We start from the raw sequence: 22,695 nt of genomic DNA, 5'->3' as shown, positions 1-22,695 counted from the left end.
TAGGACAGACCTAAATCAGATTTCACATGTCTTTCCTACATTGCAAGAAAAAAAACCCAAACAGGAACAGTGTCTCAGAAAACACTTTGAAGTAAGTACCAGACTGAAAAGAAGGGAGGAGAGAAAAATTCAGCTCTGCTGTCCTCTTGAGTCCTTGTGAAGATTTCATTTCTCATCTTTTCCCACCCTCCACACCTTCCTGTAATGTCATACTCCCCTTAATGCACAGTCACTTAACTTCCACCACGTCCTCCATGAACATCCATGCCTTAGGTCTTAACAGTCTGTGTGTTACAGCCTGATGCAAGGATGTGATCTCAACCCCCTGGGCGAGTACCTGGTGAGCGTTATGTCATTACCCACACAAACAAAAAGCGAGTCTTCGAATCCAGTAACAATATTTAACTCTTTAATAGGTGTTTCCCGTTCTGAGTCTAGATACTACTTCTACATCCACATAACGTAACACATTTTGTATCATCTGCTACTAATTAAGGGTGAAATTCACATCATTCAACTTCCACTTCAGATCCAAGTGAAATCTGTGTGCCCAAATCTTAGGGATTGAGACCGCCTTCTCTCCAGCACAATTTAAGTTTTGAATCACGGCTGTCATGATCCCACATGTCATCCAGGCCAGGTGCTCTAACTTGCTTGTGGTTTTGGGATTAAAAAAAAAAATAATCTTTTGAGCCTCCCAAGAACATGATCTTCCTTTCTCAAATGGGGGAGGACTGTGTTGCCTCTAGTGGGACTGGGTTCCAGAACAGCAGAAAGCACTACTGCCCAGGCTCCTACGGGCTTCATCTGTACCCTTACGTTGGGGCAAACTGTTCCCTAGGTCCTCAACACTGACACCTGCTCATTTTCACAAGTATAGCAGTCTGAACAGCCAGGGATAGCTTATACCTTAGTTTTTCATTTAAGACAAATATGTAAAGTACCTTTATTTTGCCTGAGTCCCCAGGCAGATGGATCTTCTGTGTATACTCACGCCACACCTAAATTCAGATGTGCAAATCATATTGTTTTCAGAAATAAGTGTACTCATAACTACCATTAAAGGAATTGGAGCATAGAAATTTCTATTGTTCGGTATCAGCTCAGAGTATGCTTGATTATATGCTGAGTCTGTTGCTTTCCAGCTTCTCCATATTCTCTCCAAAAGCCCACTTCATTTTCACGCATGGCATGTTGCACTGAATAGGAAAGCCACATTTAGCTGTGATAATTCTAGAGTTTTAGTAACAATACAATAAATATAGATGGATCCCAAACACTGGTAGAAACATAACCTAGTTTTATTCAACTGATTCTCAGCTTCATCTAGTGATCATAAAGGTTTCTATTAAAGCAAAAGTATTGGCCAAAGGAGCACACAAACTGCAAAGTGTGAGCCTATCCTTAGGTTTTCCCCAGAGACAGAAGCAGTATTTACGAAAGCATCTTAAATTTTTGTCTAAGATGACAAATGCATTCCACCTCCCTCAGTCAGCAAACATCCTCCTTCTTAGCTGTCACACTCGCAGGGGGGTCAGAATCACGCACATATATGTTTGGCACACAGAAATAGGTTTGAAGTTATTTGTCTGGCATGCTTTCAGCACGTCCCCTTTCATGGGAAGTGTAACATACAGATTTATATACACTTTGACTTAATTTTATTCTCTCTCTAGTATTAGCGAAGTACTCGGTTTGCTCTCTGTATCCTTGGCTGTGTTTCAGCTTCCTCAGAACTACTTATAAAACCGTCCCAAGTATGAGACCACTCAATAAGAAAATGAAGGGTTTCCACTTGAGGCCAGAGCTCTAGAAACACCAGAACACATCCCTACCAGCTACTTTGAATGGCTGACTGAGGCACAACCCTGAGGACGTGAGTTTCAGATTCTGCTACAGCACTCAGTGGTACACAGGAACCAACATGACATTGCTACAGCGTCACAAAGCACGGATGTGTGAAGTATCTTTAAAACCTCCAGATACAGACACAAAATACCCCATGCCTGATTTGTACATGTATAATTGTACAATATTAAACTTCTCTAGTTTTATTATAAACACTTATTTTGATTTTGAACAGTATTAATAAGACCCACTCATTGCATCTAACACCGCAATACAGTAGGATACTTCTTCCATAAAATAAGCATTTTTCTGTGTACAGAGTTCTGTCACCTCTCTCACCAACTGCACCTGAATTAGATGAACTGGTTACTCACGCTTTGCCAGTGCTCCTGAATTTGAATTCCGTATGGCAAATAAACAGAGCCTCTCTCTCTCTGTGTCCCCCTCTTTTCTCCCCCTTTCCCACCAGTAAAGCATTGCCTGGGTAAAATGAGAGCGGCTGAGGGAAAGTTTCTCTACGCAAGTTCATAAATGTGGATTTAGAAACAGTCTGGAGTTCCTCTTACACTGTCATGGAAAGAAAGACAGAAAGCAAGGAAAGGAACAGCTACCTGAACATTAAATGTAAATTTTCTTTTTTTTTTTTTTTCCCCCTCCATATGCAGAGATAAAAGATGACAGCATGTGTAAAAAAATAGCGAAAAAGAAAGGATGTGAGGACACTCGGGGTCCCCAAACCACAGGAAGCAGTGGCCAACGGCAAGTAACCAACACCCAGTGCTGCCTCGAGTGAGCGCAAGCACTGCTTGGCAAGCACAAGCAGGGGCTGACCCCTAACACAAGCTTTAAGGTAAGTGAAAAATTCCAAGTGCTTAAAGACTGAAAAAGGGGAAAAAAACCCCACAAAACATGAAAGGAAAAATAAGATTCCCTGTACAGACTTACTTGAAGTCAGAGATATTTTGGGGTTCTCTTTCCTCCACCTTGTTTCCTGAAGATGCATGAGAACTTAACTAGTTAAAAAGTACCACCTTTTTAAACAATTACATTAAAAGCTCCCAGTTCTACTGATTATTGTCCTCTGACTTTTTAAAGCACTAGCTGCATGACAAGAGGGCATCCAAATCATGTCTGAAACATTGCTCCTGGACAGGACTGGAAAAACATCATGCGGTATTACACTGCTACAAACCTGACACAATTTATACAGCCTTAATACCAATGTTAGATTTATGGGAGTGTGTCTGTGCATTTTATATATGCATATATGTATATTTATATATATTTTAAATGTGGCTAATAAGACTGTACAGATGTATACTGATTATTCAATTTCCCTGTGGTTATTCAGATTGGGACCCTCAGTGGCCACAGCTATTATTAATACAAGCAGAACAAGAATGAATTAGAAAAACATTTAAGAGTTTGGCTGAGCTGCTCTGTGACTATGTACTGGCCCGAGTTAACTACAATTTAGACTAATTTGACAACAGCTAATCTGCGAGAATGACAGTAGCTGTATTCAAAACAGTATTAGCAGAAGAGGGTAGTTGTGTCCCCTTTGCAAGTGCCATAAAATACAGGCAAAGTGACAAAAGAGATCATGTGCTTAACAGATGCTCCCTTTAGGGATTGTATTGCTGAAAGCGTGTCCCTTGCACACAGCTGCAGCGGCCCAGGGCTCACCAGATAAACACCAAAAATATATATATATATACACACACCCCACCCACACACACTGTTGTACGCAATGAAAATAAGAAGTAAAGATCACTTTTGCAACAACAGAACAGGAAAGGAGAGTGAATTTTCTGAGTGTCAGCTGTGCAACTGCTAAATTTTAAACTAAGATGACACAACCTTATTCTGACTAGTAACACGTATAAAAACAACTGAGAAAAACGTAGTGTTAGTGTTAAATGAAACTGTGCAATAACCTAGTTTGTCAGACACTCGGTGTAGCAAGCACATATTTTAAGACACCTGTTTGCCCACTGACTGTGAACATTCATCAACACAAATAACAGTGCTCTCAAGAACAGGAAACACCCTTCCATTCCTTACTGTCTTCTACTGTTATCTCTACACAGGGCTTCAGAACTGGGGAATTTATTTCACACAAAGTCAATTAAGAGCTTAGATAGAGAGAAAAAAGCTTGCCAAGGGAGATAAATCCTGCAACACTCCCCAAACATAGTGAGACTCCCACTGAACTCTTCCAGTAATTCCTTCCACAGTCCAGGGAGGTGCATGAACACCGTCGTCCTCCTCATTCTTGCAAGTTCATCTCCAGGCTTTATAGCCCCCAAATAAACATGAGTGGCAAAATATTGAGGAGCAATGAGTTTTTCAGCTGGACTGTGGGCCATTTAGGGCTTTTAGGATTTAGGATGATAATCCTGAAATTAATCTAGATTCAAAGATACTCAAACAAAGACTCTGCAGCCCTGTTGCAGTATCCTCACATAGGTCGGATAAACTAGAATTTCCTGACATTTCAGATTAGTTTCAGGAGGAATTTGAAGAACTAATGCCTGTGATAGCATAGAATACCATGATCTGGCTTATCTCTGGGAAGTCAAGTTGTTACCAGTCTCTAGGACAGACAAAGATGAAAAATACATTCCTGAACACTTCTGTAATTATGCAAACATCCAAGAAAAAGTGGTAATACTATAGAAATTAATTAGTTTCAGGAAGACACCTATCAGTAAGATAAGTCCTTCAATCACTTTGTGTTAGGAATCATTACCCTTACATTTTTTGTAGTTAAGCACGACTGTCATGTAAGCACTATAAATTTAGCTGATAAAGTGACTCTGCATCTGAGAACAACTTTCAGCTATGGAAGTGAAAAAGTACAATAGCAAGGATCAGACCTATTCATGGCGCTTTACACCGCTGGTCATATCACTTCCATCTTTCTTAGACGATAGAGAAAATTATTTGGGGCTATCCTTCCAAGTCTTGACTCCAAACAGCAGAGTATTAGGGAAACAGCTCTTTCAGCAGAATATGCAAATGTAATAAATATTTTTGGGGAGTGTGGAAACTAATAGGGGGTCTGAAGGGGACTTAAATAACCTGAGATCTCCTTGATTCCTACACAGATTGGAAGCATACGGTGAAATGGGTGAAGTTCAGATCACATTTCAACAGAAAGGAGATTCCCAGGTAAGTTTCTCAACTACAACAAGAAGGACACTTCTGCTTGTACGGGAAAGAATACAGCACACAGGAACATGCAAAAGAGATAAGTGAGGGTCATCTGGACCAAGTGTATACAGAAGGCTGCACAGTTTTACCTGCTAATTAGATAGGCTTTTAGAAAGTATTGGAGACTCATAGGAATTAAATCACAAAGCCTAATTTCAGCCTGGGAGCCTAGTCTCCCATACCTCTTCTACAGCCAATGGACAGAGCCATTGATTCAGGGCTGGGAATAACCTCTGCCTCTCCACTCACTATACTGAATAGTGGCAAGGTTGAAGTTAGCTTTTGGGAGCCTCTGTTCCACAATGACAGGAATATTCCTCCTTCCCTAGTAGGAGATGCTACAACTCATCTATTTCAATGTTAATATTTCCTTCTTGTGAGAAAATCTGGGTTTGGATGGAGCTAGTTCAGGTTCAACTTCCAGGTGCCTTTATTATAAAGCTGAGAAGTTCCTTGCTTTGAGAAGAATTTGTAGATGGTGATCAACTCATCTTGCACATTTCTGTTCCATAAATTTACATGACTGAACTCTTGAGGCCTCAAAGTAGAAAAGTTTTGTTGTTTTTTTCCCCTTCAGACCTTGAAAAATTCCACAGGCCTCTTTTTTGAACTCTCTCCTTTATTTATACCTCATTGTTAAGTGGAAATATCAAGGCATGGGAGACAATACTTCAGTACCACAATATTTTAGCATCACACTGACAGCCAAGCTGAACAAGCTTCTTAAATTTCTCCTCAGCTTTCCTTCAAGTTACTACCCTGAAGAGTTTTGTATTTGTAACCCTACAATCTCTGCTTGTATTACCTTCCATGTAGCAGCATTAAAAACGTGTTTTGTACCAGGAGCACTTAACTAGGCAGTTCACATCTGACTATCACGCTGTAATACTCATTTGACTTCATTATTTACTGATATCCTACCAATTTTGGTCACTTTGGAAAGTAGTAGGACTGCAGAGGATGCTTAGTAAGTGAAAATTTTACATCATCCAAATGTTTAAAAAACAACTACTAAAAAGCTTTGAGTCTATAGGACTCTTTACATAACTCTCACACAGAGCTACAGCTCACCTCAAATATCAACTATAAATGAAGATTTGAGAGACAGATTTTTTAAAAGTACTATACGTAGTCTTTCTGTTATACAATGTAAATTTTAAAAAAAGAAGTATCAAATCAAATGCCTTAGAAAAATATACATATATCCACAGGTTAGCTTAAGTAGGTCATAACACTTTCCAGAGAAGTAAGAAGCTGTCTGTCAGTCATAGGAAGATTCAGACCTGCCAGTTCATGATATTTTGAGGCCTCATTTACACTGCCCAGCCTTTCCCAGTACATTAGTCCTGATAAATCAACAAAACCCCCTATTCTGGCTGTGGTATATAAAAAGAAAAGGGACTGGATTTCTTTCACCTGGCTGCAGACATTCAAACATTAAGTTGCCACAGTCTAATAGCCATCTATAGTTAACAGAGAGACGTACCTCTGCAAGGCCAAATTCATCTCCCCTAACTGAGGATAGGGGAAGTCGTCTTTTCCCCTTAACTAACTGCAGACTTTTACCGAGACTTACAGATGCTCAACCTTTATATGCCCATACAGGTTATATGAAAGGAATGCTACACCAAGACCTTCTGCACTACGCTTGTCGTGAGTGAAGCACAATAAACTGAAAAGGATTTTCTTCCACCAGCAGAGCTGCGCTGCTGGGGAGAGCCCACATGTGAGCACAGTGTTGCTGGAGCTGAATTTTTTCTCCCTTAAGCAGAGGGCAGGAGCAGGTCTTCATCTCTCATTATTTGTTCTCTCATAATTTGTTCATACAATTTCCAAGCTTTGTGTATCATTATTTTAATTGGGAATGTCAAACTAATGGTCTGAACGTTGTTTAATGGTCAGAGTGCTAAATAAAGAGATGCACAGAGTCAAACTAAATGATTCAAAGGGGTTTTATCTTCCAGTCTCTAAGATAATGCTGAAGAAACTGGGAAAAAATATAATAATGAGATTCTTACAGCAACTTTGGATGTTTCTACTTAGGTATCAAATTTATTCAAAATCGGGAACTGAATGCTCTCTATCTTTTCATGTAACTCTGAATAACGGCACCACTAGATTGGAAACATCTTCCTGTCAAATTCTCTAAAGGCAGGTGTCTAGCAGCAGATCTCTGCTGCTATTATTGTTGAAATTGTACCAAAATTGGCAATGTTGATTTGCTACTATAGATCAACCCCCACATTAGCCAATGCGTGTGTGTGTGTGTGTGTGCATATCTATGTGAAAGGATGTACAAAAATCCACTGAAAAAAAAATTCAAATCTTTCTGCAACCTGAGCTAAAATTTTTCAGCTTGCTTTCTGGAAACATAGAAAGTAGGTCAGCACATATCCCAAAATAGCACATCGGCACTGAGAGAAAAAGTAGTATATCTGTATCTTTGGACTTTTTAGCTCATTTCTCTATAGGGGGGAATGGAGAATGAAAGCCTTTCCCTTATTTTACTATATGGAGGAACACGTACAAATCAGCTACCGACATGGGGAAAATGTTATCTGTTTTAATCAAAGCAAAATAGCATTTAAGCTTTATGTAAATATAAGCAAGCAAAAAGCCAGGAAGTTTAAATTGTGTTTAAAATGTTGTACTGGATATGTATCACATCCTGTTCCTTGTACATCTTGTTCCTTGTATCAAAAATCTATTTGGTAAAATATTTACTTTGGAAATAACAGTATACTTTCTGTGATTTTGTTGTTCGTCTTGCAATTTTTTTTGAAGTATTTGCTGTTTTAATAACAATTGCTGTCTATTTTGTGGTATCTTTCATGCTATGCACACTTCTAAACAGAAAAATATTTTCTTTAATACCAGATGCAGGTCTCCCACTTTTTATTTTTCATCTCCCCCTCCCCCCTTTTTAAGGAAGTAAAAAAGTACAAGCAAACCCCAAATTATTTGAACACCCACATATCTTATAGCTATAAAGATTCTGAAGAACTCTACTGGGATTAATATTGACAAAGTCCTTTCATGAAGAACTACAGTACTTTAACATGAAAAGAAAAACAAAACCCACTCTTAGGCAATATTAAATTATGTTTATCAGCCCTAAAATGTTATTACCTTATTCAAGTCAGTATCAATACTGTTGGCTACAACATGATGATGATGCTGATCTGTTCCCTAGAACAGCAGATTTCAAGCTAGAACATTGATATTTTTAATTAGGAAAAAAAGATATTGCCTCCCCCAAATTCCAAGTGTCAGTCTTCATTTGAATCTCTGCACTAGATTAAAACAAATGTTTGAAAGGTACTGAGCATTGGCAGTATGACCTTTCAAGTTCAGTGATTTTCATGCAATCAGCGGAAGACCCCAAAAATAACAAAACAAATCTATTTTTAGTTCTTCCTTTTCTGTTTTTTTTTTTCTTCTTCTTGTTTTCCTTTTTAAACTACTGATCTATTCATGCTTCATCTCAATTCTTGGACACCTAGCTCTCATTTATTCCCCTGTATTTTCCCCCTCTACTCTGCCCTCATGAGACCCCACCTGGAGTACTGTGTCCAGATCTGGAGCCTTCAGCACAAGAAGGACATGGACCTGTTGGAGCGGGTCCAGAGGAGGGCCATGGAGGTGATCAGAGGGCTGGAGCACCTCTCCTGTGAAGACAGGCTGAGAGAGCTGGGGTTGTTCAGCCTGGAGAAGAGAAGGCTCCAGGGAGACCTTATGGCAGCCTTCCAGTACCTGAAGGGGGCCTGCAGGAAAGCTGAGGAGGGGCTGTTTGCAAGGGCATGTAGCGATAGGACAAGGGGCAATGGTTTTAAACTGGAGCAGGGTAGGTTTAGATTAGACGTTAGGACGAAGTTCTTCACAATGAGGGTGGTGAGACACTGGCACAGGTTGCCCAGAGAGGTGGTGGAGGCCCCATCCCTGGAGACATTCAAGGCAAGGCTTGATGAGGCTCTGAGCAACCTGATCTAGTTGAAGATGTCCCTGCTTACTGCAGGGGGGTTGGACTAGATAACCTTTAAAGTTCCCTTGCCAGCCCAACACATTCTATGATTCTATGGTATCATTCCCAAACTATTTCAATATCTCAACCACCAGCTCGTAAAATACTATAATCCATGTATATATATACATAGTTATAATCCATGTATATATGTATATAGTTGAGGCAATTATAGAATTGGACTCTTCCACACAGTCAGGCTTAAGTTTCTCCAAAAAAGAGAGACTGAAATGCAGAACAACTTTCTGAACTTATAGCTGCTGGGATCTGCACTTTCCTTTGGCACTCAATAAACAAGGCTTGCTATCAGAACTGAAGTAAACATTAGGACCTTCATGATTAATTGAGTAAAGAAATGATGGAGGTTCTCAAACTTTGAAAAATGAAGTCGAAACACTAAAATAAAATTAAATGGTTGAGTTTTTATGTCCTGTGAGGCCTCCACCTTGCAAAATTTAAAAACTCTAATCTAGTAAACAAAGTGCATAATTAAACACGTTTACTTGCATTCCTAGATTACTGCCAGATAGCTTGTCACATGTCTTGGTGGGTCTAAACAGACAGTTTTCATTGTTAGCTCCAAAAGCCAAAGGCACAGAACTTACTGAGTTCAATTTAGAGAGTGACAAATAGATATATTTAGAGAGTGACATACTATTAAAAAATCATCAGATCAAATAAAGACCATAAATTTATAGTTCAGCATTAAAATAAATAAGAGGAAATAAGACAGTTATGTTTATGAGTAGCAACAGATACGATCTCCCCTAGCATTCTCTCGCTGATGACAGCAACAACATCCTCCAAAACCTGAGAGAACCTATGGAAAGATAATAGGTCCCACTTTCATCAGGCTTTAGTACTGCTAATTTTTCTGATATGCCACCAGTATAATTAAAAAACAACACTGTTCTAGTTAAATGGAACTAAATCATTCCCTCCATGCCCTGGGATTTTTTCTAAACTGTTAAGAGATTTCACAACAGCACATCGTGTCAGTAGGTCTCATCTCCCTTTTGGAAAATAAAAGTCCATGAATATGTTTGCATATTCATGTAATTCCAACTCTGAGTTCAAGGACATTTACAAGACACCTGCTAATATGCCAAATTTGTATTCACTGGAGTGAATGCTGCCATGAGATACTGTTTTTACTCAGAAGCCATTAGCTTAACTGCTGAGAGGTTGTATCTTCTCAAACTGCTTTGTGAAGGAGAAGTATGAGTATTATCAGTTGTTTCAAGGCACAGTAAAATGGACAAACTAGTCCAGAAGTGGTCAAATCCAGTATTTTCTGAGTTTGCTTAACCGGGACATGGGAGGTCCTAGAATTACAGTTGCAAGGTAGTCTAGGAAACGGCGTTCTCATTTCCCAGCTTAGAGCCTGTAATTACATACAGTTGTACTTTTCCAGACCAGAGTCATCACACATTCCCTCCTGGCTCACGTGGTGTAACAATACGTGCTCAATCTTGTGTCTGGAGCACTAGTGACCATGCTGTAGACTACTGTGGCTGCATTATTTTATATGGGTTAGACATCTCCCTTACATCTTTCAGTGACTGACACGGGAATTTCAGTATGTTCTGATGGTATACCAGGTTGAAATCACACATGCTGGTGCAGAGAAGTGTCCTAGAGCCCTACCAGAAGTCAAATTGAACTTATAGACTCAGCCATATGGAGCCCTTTTCATGTCAGCATGCATGTACACAGCCCTGCTGCACAGAACAGCTTATCTCCAGGCAATGAAAAATCACCATCTTCATAATGGTCATATAGGTCTAGAATACATATCACGCATTTACAGATCTCTGTGCCCTACAGCATAAATAAATCCTTCTACTTGTTTTGATCTGCACTGTCTTGGATAAAAAAATGTCTACATCAAAATAAAATAGGCACTGAATAATAAATGGTATTATAATAATTGTCCCAATGTACTGAAAACCATCATCCCAACATCCAGAAAAGCTGAAAGAGAAAAATATGTATTTAAGCAATCACCAAAGAACATAAAAATAACTACTCAGATGGAAAAGTCTGTGGCCCTTTCAAGAAGTTTTATAGTACTGCTCTTTAAAAGCAAAAGCACTACTCTTCGGTGGAGTAAATTGGGAGCACTATAGAAGGCAGTACTCCAGGAGAAATACTGCTAACAATATAATTTGCTATGACTTACAGCCGATTACAAGACAAAATTAATTGACTCTAAGAAATCTTACTTTTATATGACAGAAGGACTAACTACAGCTTCATAACGATAGGTTAAAACCCATCCAATGTATTTTAGTAGGAAAAAAAAGTTTGGCTTTGTTCAAGAGAAGGATACTGATGAATTTCTACTCATGTTGCTCCCTATTTTTCCCCTGGTTCATTGGGATATAAATGCATGGTAGCAATTGCAGATATTTGAGACACTTATTTAGCACACATGCAAAATGCTTAATCATCTGTTTTCAAACATGTATCAGCATTTACAAAACCAAATATAGCCAACTGTTTTCTGTAAGGAATTCAGTCCCAGGAAGGGTTTAACTCAAGACTTGCAGTGTATCAGATTAGTTAAAATCCACCAGTTTCTTTAGCTCCTGGTAATGGTTTGACAGCTTTCACTAACATTAAGACAGAGAGCCCATAAATACTTGTAGTAAAGTACGCGCACACTCTCATGCCACATGTGATGGTCTTAATACAGCTTTGTAATTCATATTTAAAGTGAGGCTGTAAGAAACCAAAACCTGTCATTGCCAAATATTTAAATTCATGCACGCAATCCTTTTCAGCAAGAACTACATATACATGAGCTTCCAAATCCCAATAGGCATGTTTTATATTTTTCACCTATGTAAAAGGCTTTTAACTATTTACTAAAGAAAGGATAATGGTTGCCACATATATTCAATGAAGAATACATTCAATAAAGAAATACATTTGTACATAAAATTCACTATTATTCTAAGAGAAAAATCTCATGTAAATCTGTAATGACTAGATAATTAATGCAAAGTCTTACCTTTCCCTGAAGCGACAGTTTCCAGTAGTGATCTCTCTTAATGCTTTAATTTTGCAATGTAATTTTCATAAATAGTGTTCTAGTTCAGGCAGAGGTGGGTTAACTGCAAGCAGTCTGGATGCTATCTTGCTTGCTTCCTGGAGATCACTGTTTTGCCTTGTGAGCCATCACAACTACCTAGGGAAAATAACAGTCCTCTTAACCTTCAGTCACCTGGACAACATGATATATTACTGCTCCCAGATTAAACAAAAGATTAAACAGAATCCAAGTCTTAAAACATGACCTTAAAAATTGTGTTTATCTACCAAACATTTCATAATAGATGCTGTTAAAAGAATTATTGCATACTTTCTTACCAGGAATCCATGCTCTTGGATAGAGACATAAAACAAGTGGGAAAATGTTATACGCAAATGTTGTACATTCTTTAAATTACAACTTGTCTTTACACTGACAATATGAACTAGACATTTTTTTGGTAGATTTCTGGTCAGAAACTATAAGCAACAGCAGAAACTGAGTTATGCTGTAATTCCTTAAGCAGAAGTCAACAGAGTGGTGCCCCTGGAAAATGACTCCGAGAGTAGGAATCTACTTTTACTATTCGGGTATAACTGCAAGGTCCCTATTAGAACAGGAAACATTATATTTCTATTTGGTGCAATGACAGGCATCTGGCAGCCAGTTTTTTAATTCAGTCTACTAACAGCTGCAGGCTCAGAAACAAAAGTTATTTACCCATGACCATTCTTTGAGACAGACTATGTACATTTGCTCTTATGCTATATGGAAGCAGCACAAAGCTAGGGTTGCAACATTTCCTCACCTAGACTGTCTGAAATCTTCTCAGACCCCAAAATCCTAGCACAGAGATGGCTTTTGGACAGCAGGACTGTTCTTACTGTGTATCAGGTTTATGTCCTGGATTCCCTCGTCATGGTACCAAAGGAGCATGAAATTGCCTCTGGTGTTCCTCCTCTGAGCAACACGCTCATCATATGATGCCATGTTACTGTTAGTGCATCCCAGGTTTTAACGCTGTTTCAGAAGGTGGCGATGGAAAAAAAGCCTAGAGTTCTGAGCAGATCCCAACGTGCACAAAGGCTCTGAAGCCAAGACTGCCACCTGCACCGTGTCTGTGTTAAAAACCACTGGCAGCAGATGTGAGTACCACACTTCAGAGAGAGAAGGCTCTCTCCTGTGATGCTGCCCAGAGGCCCACAACGCTGGATTATCAAATCCAACTTGATTTTTGTTATTATGAGGACAGTTTGAATGTCCTCTGTGAGCTCAGGGAGAGATGATGCTACATAGATCTGTGACATAAGTAAGACAACTTGTTTCACAGAATCATAGAATGGTTAGAGTTCAAAGGGACCTTAAAGCTCATCCAGTTCCAAGCCCCCTGCCATGGGCAGGGACACCTCCCACTAGACCAGGCTGCTCAAAGCCCCATCCAGCCTGGCCTTGAACACTTCCAGGGATGGAGCATCCACAGCTTCCCTGGGCAACCTGTTCCAGTGCCTCACCACCCTCACAGTAAGGAATTTCTTCCTAATATGTAATCTAAACCTCCCCTCTTTCAGTTTAAAACTGTTACCCCTCGTCCTATCACTACACTCTCTGATAGAGAGTCCCTCCTCCTCTTTCCTGTAGGGGTCCCTTCCCCCTTCAGCTACTGTAAGGCTGCAATAAGGTCTCCCCAGAGCCCTCTCTTCTCCAGGCTGAACAACCCCAACCCTCTCAGCCTGTCTTCATAGGAGAGGTGATCCAGCCTTCTGATCACCTCTGTGGCCCTCCTCTGGACCCGCTCCAACAGGTCCATTAACAGGTTTGCTAACTTGAAAATGAGATGCAGTTGCACAGGGCCTTGTCCAACCAAAGCACTGAATACCTCCAAGGACAGAGTCACAACCCGTCTGGACAACCACAGTGCTGTCAGAGCAGCCTCTTGAACAGTGTATCTCAATCTGAATACTCCAGACCCACAGCAGCAAACAGGCCAGTCCAACTCCAACAGCATTACTTAACCTGTTCAGCTCCGTGAAATGTTTGATAGGGCACTTAATTAAAAGATCTACTGAGTTGATATAAGCAAATCATACTGTTTTCTGCTATGTCATAAGGCGGTATTTAACAACCCTGTTTCTTCTCCCCACCCTTTCCTTAACAACAGGAACCACCCCCACTATTTCACCGTGTATTATTAAAGGGTTTACACATTTTTATTTCTCTCTCTTCAGTGCCTTCTTCCTTCTGGATAGCCCTTTGCAGCTGTTTTCCATAAAAACACAATAGTCGTTCTGCTCCCACTTTAAAAAGCACTACTGTAAGTCTAGATAATTCTCTTCTTGCATGTTTATGCAAGAGTTCAGGTTTCCTGAACGTTAAGAGAACTATCAAAAGTCACTGAGATAGACAGGGAGGCCATGGCTCAGATCTGTTCCTTCAAACTTTCTGCAAATTTGGGTACCTTTTTGTATGCTACACTCCAGACGCATTTTAAAGATAAGGCCCCGTTGTTTAGACACTTTTTGGTTTTGGAAAATGAGAAGTGACAGACAGTAGATCTGACAGGTTCCTGAAACTGCTCTAGTTCCTCATCTCTCTGTGGAGAAGTCTGTTCGTGTCTGCGAGATGTTGTGAGAGATGTACAAGATTCTTGGACAAAAATGGTTATCAAGTTTTAAACTCATCAAAGAAAATCCCAGTAACTTGGAATACTTCAGGTTATCATCATCAATACAACAGAGTGGATTTAGTCCTCCATACACCACATCTGTGCAGTAATGAGAGACTGCATCTTAAAAGCAATTGCCTCGTTTTGCATGTGATAAATTGCACTTTCCAGTCTCTGGTAGCCTGAAGTCATTACCCTTTGCTTTGGGGGGAGGAGGAGGGTCAGGAGGAGAGGAAGGGAGTGCTTTCCATAACAGACTCTCAGGCAACACAGTAAATACTGACTTCCATGGACATACTTTACTTCAAAGAACAGGGGCAAGATAAATCAAGTAGCCTCCAGCCAAACGTTACAACCAGGTGCAGACACATCACCTTTTCAGTCCAGCATATAAAGGCCAAAGTCTCCTCTACAACCGGAGCAGAAACGAGACCCTGGCAAGGATAAAAACAAGGATCCGGAAACAAAGTACAGTATGGATAGAATTAGTTTAACTGCGAAGTGTTGCACAATGATTTGTCATACAACATCTAACCTTTTATTCATCCTCCTTGAGACATTTCTTGGTAAGTATGTTATTTCTACACAGGTATTATTTACACCAAACCACGACTTTCATGGAACGCTGCTTTGTTACATCCGTCTCAAAAGATGTGTAATACAATGTGTGTAAGTCACAAGATCATCGGCACTTCCACTGTGCCCAACTTTTTCTGCTGAAAAAGCAGGATTTTCATTTGTATCTCTTTTTAGAGGTAAAGAAAATTAATAAATGCCCTAAGTAGGTACACATTGTTCTTGTAAATATTATTGCTTAATGGGCATTTCTGAAATAATCTTCCTAAAACCAAATAATATTTAAAAGTATGAAAATTATGGCATTGAACGCACAAACAATGCAGTAAGTCCACAGCTGTACAGTAAGACATCCCAAAATAAAGAGGTTTGTCAAAATACACATTGTTCTCCAGAAAACAAAAGAACTAGTGAAGGTAAGAGCTGCATCACTCCAGCACCCTCTGTTGGCCTTCCTGCAGCACGATACTTTGTGTACTCATTTAAGAGTGCCATTTGTTTTGTCCTTAAGTTATGACAAAGATTCCTTTATACAAAAATACATATGAAAAGCAAAAAAAACCCCACCCCACAACGCAGCCCTATTGATAGAAAGTTGAGATATATAGCACAATGTAGCTTAATATCAGAATACTCAGTACTGCTCGACCCTTCATGCATTAGCCCACCTTTTCAGATGGTCAGAGTTGATCTGTCTAATCACAAGGGAAAAATGATTCTTTACCAGCCCTCTCTGTGTCTGCTGCTTCTAATAGACACCAACAATAAATGGTATCTCACGTGTAGCTTCCCCCAGTAGAAACGTGAGAGTTAGGCTGATGGTTGGACTAGATCTGAAAGGTCCCTTCCAACCTAGGCAATTCTATGATTCTATGATTTTTATGGAACATCTTTCACTGTAGCAACCGAGACCTGACAATACATCCATTACGTAAAATATCATCCACAAAAGAAAGTTCTGGAACCACGTCTTGACAAGCACACAGATAAATAAAGTCCAGATGCCAGATACAAGGTGATCTAAATATAAACTCCATATACTGCGTTCTGGTGTACGGCCAGATGGTGTAATTTCCAGAAGCACAGGCCCGTAGCCCAGCGAGCCCGGCAGCTGCTTCGCAAAGCCGGCTCACAGCTTTGCAACAGCAGATGCGGAGCTGCAGTGGGGAGCGGAGAGGAAGAAGGAGGGGGAAGCGGTAGGGCTGAGATGGAGAAGCAGGCGTGCTCTTGTGGTGCGGGGGGACCTAAGGGTGGTAGGGGCTGCTTCTGAGAAAAGCCACACAGAGAGTTATGGGGGATGCCTTTTCCTTTTCTGGCAGGTGAGAACAGCAGAACGCAGCCTATGCCCAGCTGTGCAGCAGGAGGCAAAGACCTGCTGTTTGGCCATCTTGCAGTCCTTGAACCACCACTCAAGAAAAGCCACTGGCAAAGGAAAGGCAGGACCAAAACAGGTCTTACCGAGCTGTCTGGCTGCTTCCAATGGTCCAGTAATTGCCTACTTTATCTAGTTACAGCCAAACCCTAAAGCCAACACTGACCAGAATCCAAAGAACCAACAAAAGACCTCTTCTTAGCTGACCTTAAGTTTAATGACAGGGAAAAATTTAGTCTCAGAAATGTCACCAGCCACTGCAAACCTGCTCCTAACGCTGTCTCTTAACTTGGCACCTTTAAGCTCTGTACAGTTTTGTACCTGCTTAGTTTTGTTTCCACACAGCATCCTGTCTTCTCACCTGAAATTCATATCCACTATCCAACCAGCTTTCAAGGCTCTGCTCCCTGCTTCTCTTCTTTCCCACATGCAGCTTCACGTGATTCTCTCCTAATATTTCTGTGTTTACTGACTTTAAGACGGTGCTAATAAAAACCGACAGTCAGATAATAATCTCCAGAACATGCTGAAATGCACAGAAACTTTTGCCAACCAGTTTTGTAGTACTGTTTGTCAGAAAGCATTACCACTCTATTTCAAATATTTACACACATGCTTCTACTTTGGGTAATATATGTTACCACTTAAAAGGGATGGAGAAATCAGTTTGATTTGGATTGTCAAAATCTGAATTATTAGAGTCAAATATTTATTGCACAGAACAAACCAGGAACTATCTCACAAAATCTGTGCAGTTCATTTGAGGTCACTCACTAATCACTCCAGAAGCCAGAGGTGGACCCAAACTGAATCCACGTCCCTAAACCTCAAAACTGAAAAAAAGCAATGCATGATGTTATCATCCATTCTCAGGAGTTACTACTTTGACAGTTATTCTCAGGCATTTATATTCTTGCTTTATATTATTTTCTCCTGGCAAAGGTTTCTTACTCTTTAGCTGTTTCGTTATTTTAAAACAAATTTACCGCTTCGTTTTTTCCATGTTTAAAAGGTCTGGTTCCAAACAGTAAATGGTTGAAGTTATTTCCTTTAAGACTTGGCAGTTCATTAGATGGCTGGTTAGGGCTGCAGTAGCCTGTTCAGTAACAGGTTACTTACGCAATGAAGTGCCTCAGCCTAGCAACCCTAAGGGTGGGGTTCAAAACAGCAACTGCACCAGTCACATTTTGCAACTGAAAGTGAGGGAAAAAAGAAAAGAGATGCAGGAAGCGGGAGTGCAAGGGAAAATACTGCTTTTCTTCATGTAAATTGTAACTTACTAAGAAAAGAAGGTAACAAGAATGAATCAAAGGCAGCTAAAATATTTCCCACTCAAAGTTGTAATTAATTCTGAGATCATAATATGATAATGATTATTAAGAGAAATAATTCATGCAGACAACATGTTAATCCCTGCAGAGGATCATGTAAATACTTTGCTATTCTGGCACTAATCTTCCCTTTCCATTGAATACTGAAACAATCTTCAGTTATAAAAAATTCTTGTTAAAAAAAGTTGCAGGTAGAACAGCTAGATATTTTGAATACTTACAGAGAAAGGTTCAGTATTAGTATCTTTATGCTGAGATGTCAAATTGAAAAAAAAGGGAAGGCAAATATTGAAATTACGGTTGACTGAGTTTTAGGAAGAAAATTAACTTTATTAATTTCATTTACCAAGTTTGTGCTGGTTAAAAGTAGGCAAAATTACAAGATAAAATATATTATTTTGGAGATTTATAAATAAATATTCTGTGAAAGAATCAAAGAAACCAGTACTTCAGCATTAGTGAATGAAAAAAAAAAAAACAACAAAAACCCCACTATTTGGCCATGTATCAATTTTTCATTCATAAAAATTATTCCATTTAATGATTTCCCCCCACTCCCCAGTTTGAAATTCTTTCTCTTCCTATGCTTGCCAAGAAACTGATTAAGTACAACAGTAAGAATAAGCTTAGCTGGGGATGTTATCCATATATATTCATATTTAATTTATATTTTTCCATTTTTTAAAGTATTTAATGCAGAAGGGAGAAATTACCTCCCAGGCAGCAGGGATGCACTCAGCCAGTCCATGGAGCACATTGCCGCACCAGGAACATCTGTGCTTGCTCCAGAGCAGCTATTGCTGTGCAGTACAACGTACAGTGTTGGGTTTGGGTGCTGGAGGGAGCAGAGCACTATCAGCTACCTGCATCTACCCAACCAACTGCATTTCTCATTCCGTTTCGCCTGGCCAGGCCCGAGCAGTCTGTGGCTCTGAATCGGTGCAAACAGCTCAGAAAGGCAGCGCGAGCATTTCTGCGCGATACAGCTCACACTGTGCACACAACTCCGGTCCTCATGCTTTCCCCTCACACTCTCAAAAACAACTAGGATTAGACTTTATTTATACTTCAGCTCTTATGCCAACATACTGGTCTCTTATACATGAGCCTTTTCTGGTCACTATGTTGCTTTACACAGTAAGTAAATGCACTAAATTAATTTACTAAATGAGGAGTCTGAGATGCATCTTTCATGCTCTGAAACAGATTGATAAACATACTGGCACTGGGCACTATTCCCTGATGCGTTATTATACCACCCCTAGAGCTCAACTTGGCAGATCTTGTCTTACCAAGCATACATAAGCTCATGTGTTTCTTTTAAATTTACCTAATTTGTGACAAAATGTTCATCTTACCAACTGACTGTATGCCCACACGACATAATTACTATTAGCAAAGGCAGTTAGCTAATAAACATTCTATGGTCCTAAAAACATCTACTTAATTCACTAGTAGAAAAGAAGATTAAGTGATAGAAAGTAAACACCTCAACTATTAAAAATCAGTAAGTGAAGGCCAGGCTCACCCTCATTTGCTGGCAGGGTGGCAGTACATGGACTATTGCCCCCCACCGTGATCACTGATAGCTCCATGCTGGCTCTCCGGAGAGCTCCACATTGATGAAAACTCTGAAAATTAATATTAATAAATGTCATCCCCTTCTAGTTTTAAACTCTCGTATGTCTAGCTATTTTATAAGATAACTTTTTAAAACACCATGGTTCTACACAAATTTTACCTCAAAACTGCCCATAAGTCTTGAGAAACTTGTATTTGTCAAGGATTTCAAAAGTGAAAAGGACAGAATCAGATGGTATTTTAAAAGGCACATGCGCCTGAGATAGAGGATTTTAAAAAAACTCCCAAGAAACAAAAAACCCCACAGTCGCCCTCTACTTCACATTGACTTTTGTTGGGAAGACTTAAGCACCGCCAACACAAGAGAGCTGGCGGGACAGAGCAGGATGCAGGATGAAGGGATCTCATTTTCCAGCATCAGCACTGATTTCCTCCTGGTGACAGTGATCCCATAACCATGGACTTGTTGCTTTGAGAGTCAGAGTAACAAGGGGAAACACTTTACTGCTTAAAAGACAAGGAGTTTCTTACACATAACTAAAAAGGAAGGTAAATGGGGGTCATGGTGGTGGTGCACTTGCCACCAGCAGGACAGCGTTGCATTCTTAGAAGAGTTCCGTGCCGTGCTGTCCTACTGCAAGCATCTCTAGCGGTGCATCCAGCGTTGGTTCGGTGCGTAAAGCAAGAGTGGAGATCCATTTGAAAAAAAATGAAAAATAATCCTCTTATAAAAACAACGCAGATTTTTAATTGCGGACAAAAAAAAAAGATACTTATTTTACTAGGCCTCGGTGTTGTGGCTGTCTGCACTAGTTTTCAGGCAGGAACTTCTACTTTTGTTTGGCTAGTTTTAATTAATTTTGATCTCTAAACTGGCATTTTAGATAGTTTTCCTTTTTTTGATCTCCCTCCCCACTCTGTTTTTGTTTAATCAGATATGCAAGCAGCTTTAGTGACCCTAAACACTGCAATTTTCAATAAATAAACTCTGGATGAAACTGTTACACAATTTCTACAAAGCATCCTGAAAAAGACTTAGACCTGAACTTTTTCACCTTTACTTGCAGGCACACGCAGGGATCAAAGGCAGGCATCTGAAAGGCAGGCATCAAAAATGGTAGAACAGAGATCTATTTTCCAGAGAGCCTTTTCTTACCATCATCTACATACATTTTCCTATCATCATCTGCGTAAATCTTCTCCCCAACTAAGCAGCTTACAGAAAAAAACAAACAAAACACTCACTCCAGCCAGTACCTTCCCTTCATGTTATAAAATTAGCGAACTTTTTAGTTTAAATTTCCTTTGTCTAATTAATAGATGCATTCTGCAGTACAGCATTACTTTTTTCTATTTCCATCTCAAGTAATTCTTTATTATTAGACGTAAAAAAAGAGTAGAAATTGAATAATAAATCGAAATAACAACCAAGCAAAGCCTCTCCTTGACTTACCATTGACTTATCCATCTGTTATGCCTTTATACATAAAGGCCTTCAGAGTGAATGATTATGAAGAAAGACTAACAGAAGTAACATGTAAGTAACTTTTTTTAGTTTGGAATACCAATCAGTTTGCCTCCCACTTACTTATTAACATATGTAATGCCAAAAAAGACAAGAAAGAAATACTAATCCCAATGTGAAATGAAAAAATTTGAACTATTAGACCCAAACTTTCTAAAAACAACATACAGCGTTGCCAAAAAAATGCACAAAACCGAACTCCAGGTGCCCAAACTTGATAATAATAGTGTCCTGAATGATACCTTTAGCGATTGCACTTTATAGCTGCCATGTGTATGACAATCCCCATACCAAAATCTGAGTAAAAATCATGAAGACTGCCAAAACAATAGGGTAAACTAAGAAAAGGCCTTCAGTTGCAAAGTTATTTAATTTTTCACTTTCATTTAGGAAAACTAAACGATTTAGAAAGCATCTGTAAGGCTGCCTTTATACTAGCAATCAATATTGCTTTCTTCAGTCGTACAATGCACCACTGTTAATCATGCTGTCAGTGAACCGCTTCAAAATTAAGCAGAGAACACTTTATTCAAAACTTAAGCTAACAACACAAGATGAACATCCATCTTGACTAAACATCCTTTTTTCAAAAGTATTAATAGTGAGCTGAGCCCTTGATGCATTCTTCTCCACTGTGCTCAGAGGAAGATCCAGATCTGTTTGTCTCTCACACTGAAGCCCCTGGTAAGTGTCTGTCACTCTATTAAAATACAGGTGGAAAAACTATGTAGTACAACTTAAAGTTTTGAAAGAGAAACTTGTGAATATCTGTGCTTTGCAATACTCAGCACTATCTGCTTTTCTGCAAGAAACCACTTCTGAAGAAATAATGTAAATGAATATTAACAAATGCATGCAACTTGAATGTTCTCCTGCATGCAAAATATAGATAGTAACATACAAGGAATTCATTTACGGATGCTTAGCAACCTTTATGGAAAATATGGCATAGGAAAAAAAACCAAACTAAATTCCATGGAAATGTAGCAGAAAAGCAGCAAATACCATGTAGCAGAAATACAGGCTTAACCCTTCACTAATCTATGAAACAGAACATACCCTCGTTTGCGTTTTTGACGGCCTGTGCACATAAGCAGACAGGCTTTGATGCTGCCAATTTTTCCAAGACGTTACTTCAAAATTTCTGAGAAGCTAAATAAGGAAAATAACTGTCTCTATAGTGTTTATGCAATAACACAGCTTTCCTTCGCTGTGTATAATTTCATAACACAATTTTAACTGACCAGTAGACCTCAAAACCCAGACCACGTCAGCTCCACTCAGCAGAGCTTCACAACAGAGGGTAGGATGGGTCACAGAAAGTGCACCTCTGCTGCCAATGCCGTGACCCCAGTGGGGTGAGGCACCCGAAGAAGCGTCAAGTCCAATGTCCAGAGGGAAACCTTGCAGCCATCTAACTTTCATTTCAAAGGGATGAACAGGAATGCAAGGACCAGACAGCATTGGGGGTTGGACTAGATGATCTCCAGAGGTCCCTTCCAACCCTATGATTCTATGATTCTATG

At 39.6% G+C, this 22,695-nt stretch overlaps 1 protein-coding gene across 2 annotated transcripts in view; it reads right to left on the bottom strand.

Annotated features, from left to right (window-relative positions):
* The window catches only part of FRY (FRY microtubule binding protein), a 250,230-nt gene that overhangs the window by 206,575 nt on the left and 20,960 nt on the right, over positions 1 to 22,695 (bottom strand). For both annotated transcript variants that reach the window (XM_063332373.1, XM_063332364.1), the window contains exon 2: positions 12,102 to 12,278. The gene's annotated coding sequence lies outside the window, so the exon portion shown is untranslated. The remainder of the gene's footprint in view (positions 1 to 12,101; positions 12,279 to 22,695) is intronic.

The sequence above is a fragment of the Chroicocephalus ridibundus genome, chromosome 1 (assembly GCF_963924245.1).
Source record: "Chroicocephalus ridibundus chromosome 1, bChrRid1.1, whole genome shotgun sequence".
In the NCBI taxonomy this organism is placed as follows: Eukaryota; Metazoa; Chordata; class Aves; order Charadriiformes; family Laridae; genus Chroicocephalus; species Chroicocephalus ridibundus.
Note: the sequence above shows the minus strand (reverse complement) of the source record. Positions and strands in the feature narration are given on the sequence as shown.